The sequence below is a fragment of the Carlito syrichta genome, unplaced genomic scaffold (genome assembly GCF_000164805.1).
Source record: "Carlito syrichta isolate Samal-C Ts95f unplaced genomic scaffold, Tarsius_syrichta-2.0.1 Scaffold311324, whole genome shotgun sequence".
Taxonomy (NCBI): Eukaryota; Metazoa; Chordata; class Mammalia; order Primates; family Tarsiidae; genus Carlito; species Carlito syrichta.
The window spans coordinates 141773-145772 of NW_007255420.1; the positions used below are offsets into that span (position 1 = coordinate 141773).

Below are 4000 nucleotides of genomic sequence, written 5' to 3' on the forward strand. Positions count from 1 at the left end.
TTTTTTTTTTTTTTTTGTAGAGATGCGATCTCGTCTAGGCTGGTCTTGAACTCCTGACCTTAAGCAATCCTCCCACCTCAGGTACTGGGATTATAGGCATAAACCACTATGCCCGGCCAAGTATTTTAGTTTCAAAGATCCAGATCTCCTTCTGACTGCAAAATATGTAAGTGCACAATATTTTATCCCAAATAAGTAATAAAAATTAAAATAGTTTATCCACATTAAAAGCTGAGAAACTCAAACAATATTTATCTTCCCCTGAGTTCATTGATTAAGGCAAACTCCCCCGATTCACCTTAAACTGGGAAAAAGAATCAGAATGAATGTATCAGTTAGGCAGTTTTCAGTTTCAACAACAGCGCAAACTGAGTTACAATAAATGGAATATATTGACTCGCATCTACAGAAAAACCCAGAGCTAGGGCAGGCTTCCTATTAGCTCAGGAAGATCACACCCCCCAAGATCCAGTTTACTTCCTTCTCTCGTCTCTGCCTCTGTGATTCTGCTTTATCCCAAGACTTGCTCATCTCAGGGTCACAAGATGGCTGCCCATGACTCCTGGGCTACATGCTTCCCCATTCATATCTGTTGACAAAGGATGTCACTCAAAGAAACAGAAAATGTTTCTTTCAGAAGTCCCCAGCAATTTTCCTTGAAGACTGGCCTAAACCAATCTCTGTTGGGGGTGGGGGTGAAGAAATAGGCTGACTGGCTTACCCTACGTCATATACCTTGCCCCTAGAGTTGATTCTCAATGGCCAATTAAGACCCAAGGCCTGTAGGAAAGGGAAGGAGAAATGATGCCGGAAGGGGAACCCACTAGTGGTATAGAGAAAAAGGGAAGTAAGAGAGGAATCGAGAAAAAAAAAAAAAAAAAGAACAGCAACCACTTTGCAGGCACAGATTCTTGGGATTTAGCATAATTCTCTAGCCAACCCAAAGTGTCTGTGGGTGGAAAGTTGAAAATCATGTCCTGACAAGGTTCACTGAGTCATCCCTGCCCTCCCAAGCTCCTTCCTCCTCCCTATTTATAGGACACTCTTCTAAGCCTCTCTGAGAGCTAAAATTCTATTTAATTTTTATGTTTATCTGAGGCTTTAGCCACCAGCTAGTATCTCTTCACACAATGAGGGGTGGATCCTGCCTGGAAAACCTTCTTTGGAAGGTCATCATTGTACTTAATTTTCAACATTGAGGGGACTGTATTCAGTCTCAGCCTTATAGCATTCATTCACTGGCTCATTTTACAAGTGTTTATTGAGGGCATACCATGTGCCAGAGATTATTCTATGCCCTGGATCAACAGAATTAAATAAAACTCTCAAAGTCTCTGTCATAGTGAGCTTTCATAGTAGTGGAGGAGATAGAAATAAAAAACATAGCCAGGCTCGGTGGCTCAGCCTGTAATCCTGTGCCTTGGGAGGCTGAGGTGAGTGGATTGCCTGAGCCCGCGGGTTCAAGACCTGCCTGGGCAACTTGGCGAGACCTCATCTCTACAATAAATAAAAAATTAGCCGGGCGTGGTAGCGCGCGCCTGTAGTTCCAGCTACTTGGAAGGCTGAGGCAGGAGGATCGCTGGCGCCCAGCATGTTGAGGCTGCGGTGGCCGGGAGCGGCCACTGCACTCCAGTCTGGGCGACAGAGTGAGACTCCAACTCAAAAAAAAAAGAAAAAGAAAAAAAACAAAAACAAAAACAAAAACATACATTTACACTACAAAGTTAGGAAATGATCAACGCTACAGAGAAAAATAAAATAGGATCAGGAGCAAAGAATATGTGTGGGGGGTTTTTTGTTGAGAGTGATGTAGGAAGGGAAGGCCTCTCTGAGGTGGAACCCACACAGTACCTCACAGTGACACTGAGGAGCCTCTGAATAATTCGTTAATAGACTGGGTCGATCCAGAGTTGGGCCTCCCTCAGCCCGTTTCCCAGAAGCAGGTCTGTTTAGTTCAATCCAGACTGAGTACAAATGCATTGGTCTCCAAAGGAGGGATTAAGGAAGAGGTGGAGAGGTGGTCCTTAGGGTTTATCTGCCTGTTGGCAAACAAGCATTTTCCCCAAACCGGCTCAGGCAGACTCTCTTCCCCTCACTCATGGCTGGTTAGCAAAGCCTTTGCCGATCTAGGGAGCAAAAGCACCCATTTGACCCACGCGTCCTTTGACCTACATGTTTGGGTGGGGATTAGGAGTAGAATGAGTTGTCACTGAAAATATGAGCTTTGTGTATTTAGAAGATAAGTATTTTTTTTATTGCTAATTAGTGTTGGGCTCACACACCTATGTCATGTTGATATGTCAGATTCATTTGTCGTTTCAAACCCAACTGCCTTAATTAATCCTCCGTCCACTCTCTGTTACAGTCTGGCTGTAACTCAGACTGCTAGGCTCTCTGGAAATGGGATTTCTACTTAAGAAATCTTGAATTTTAACTTTTTATGTTTTTGAACTGTAATCTCACTCTGTCACCCAGGCTGGAGTACAGTGACGTACTTATGGCCACCGCAGCCTCGACCTGCTGGGCTCAGGGGAACCTTCTGCCTCAGTTTTCCAAGTAGCTGGAGCCACAAGCGTGCACCACTACGCCCAGCGAATTTTTTGATTTATTGTAGAGACGAGGTCTCACCATGTTGCCCAGGTTGGTCTTGAACCCCCGGGCTCAGGCAATCCTCTTGCCTCGGCCTCCCAAAGTACTGGCATTACAGGCGCAAGCTGAGTTGGGTCTCACTCTGTCACCCAGGCTGGAGTGCAATGGCACAATCACAGCTCATCCCAGCCTCAAACTCCCGGGCTCAAGCTATCCTCCTTCCTCTGTCTGGAACTATAGGCATGAGCCACCATGCCCGACTAATTTTTTATTTTTTGTAGAGACAAGGTCTTGCCCTGGTCTCCAACTCCTGGGCGCAAGCAATCCTCCCACCTCAGCCTCCTGAAGTGCTGGAATTACAGGCATGAGCCATCATGTGTGGCTTTGAATTTTAAAACTAAATCTACAGTTTGAAGCCTGTTCGAGAATATCTCACTTGGTGAATCCAAGAACTAACCTCTCCAAAGTGAACTCATGAAATGGGGAAGTGGGTGAACACTGTCCTTCTCACATTTTCCAAGAATTGGCCTTGGTATCATTGTTTTCCCTGAAGTCATTTTATCTGAGTTCATCCTCTCCCCTCAGGAAGTAGACAACTCTTCCTCTTTGGTGTCCAGGTAAGACCTTTATACAGGTATCAGTGTCTCTGACTTAATTTTAACTTTATTGCAACAGTTTGTCCGCCTATCTACCCTCATATTGACTCTCTCTCACCAGCCAGTGAGACGTTGGGACACAGATCCCCAACCCCATTGCTATGCATGTCCTCAGCACTCAGCATCTTGCCTGGTACATACTTGGTGCTCTTTGAGAAATGATGTGAAAGACTAATTTTAAAAAAATGAAATACTTAATAATTTTTAATTAGATCTTATCTGACTCACATAATTATGTTACAGTGAGGTGAATTCCATGTCAATATTTAAGAAAAATCTAGGTTGGGCGCAGTAGCTCAAACCTGTAATCCCAGCACTTTGCAAGGTTGAGGCGAGAAGATGGCCTGAAACTAAGGGCTCAAGACCAGCCTGGGCAACTTGATGAGACCTCGTCTTTACAATAAATGAAAAAATTAGCTGGGTGTCGTGGCTCGTGCCTACAGTTCCAGCTACTTGGAAGGCTGAAGTGGAAGGATTGCCTGAGCCCAACAGGTTGAGGCTACAGTGGTCGTGAGCATGCCACTGTACTCCAGCCTGGGTGACAGAGTGAGACTCCACCTAAAAAAAAAAAAATCAAAACCAGAAAAATCTAATTGATGATAAATCTAGAAAATTCTGGTAAATCTGGTAGATTCTGGTAAATTCTGATAAATGTAGAAAATTCTGTCATTGATTTTTTCCTGAAGAGTGAGAAAAGACGGTCATTGTTCAATTTTATTTTATTTTTTTTTTTATTTTTTTTTTTTTTGAGTTGG

The 4000-nt window shown here is 43.9% G+C and overlaps 1 pseudogene across 1 annotated transcript in view; it reads right to left on the bottom strand.

The window, feature by feature from the left end:
• The window catches only part of LOC103271145, a 4001-nt pseudogene extending 1845 nt beyond the window's left edge, over positions 1 to 2156 (bottom strand). The window contains exons 1-2 of the transcript XR_002482574.1: positions 2153 to 2156; positions 2083 to 2091 (exon numbers count right to left, since the gene is read on the bottom strand). The product of XR_002482574.1 is annotated as a 40S ribosomal protein S24 pseudogene (transcript). The remainder of the gene's footprint in view (positions 1 to 2082; positions 2092 to 2152) is intronic.
• Positions 2157 to 4000: the final 1844 nt, after the last annotated feature.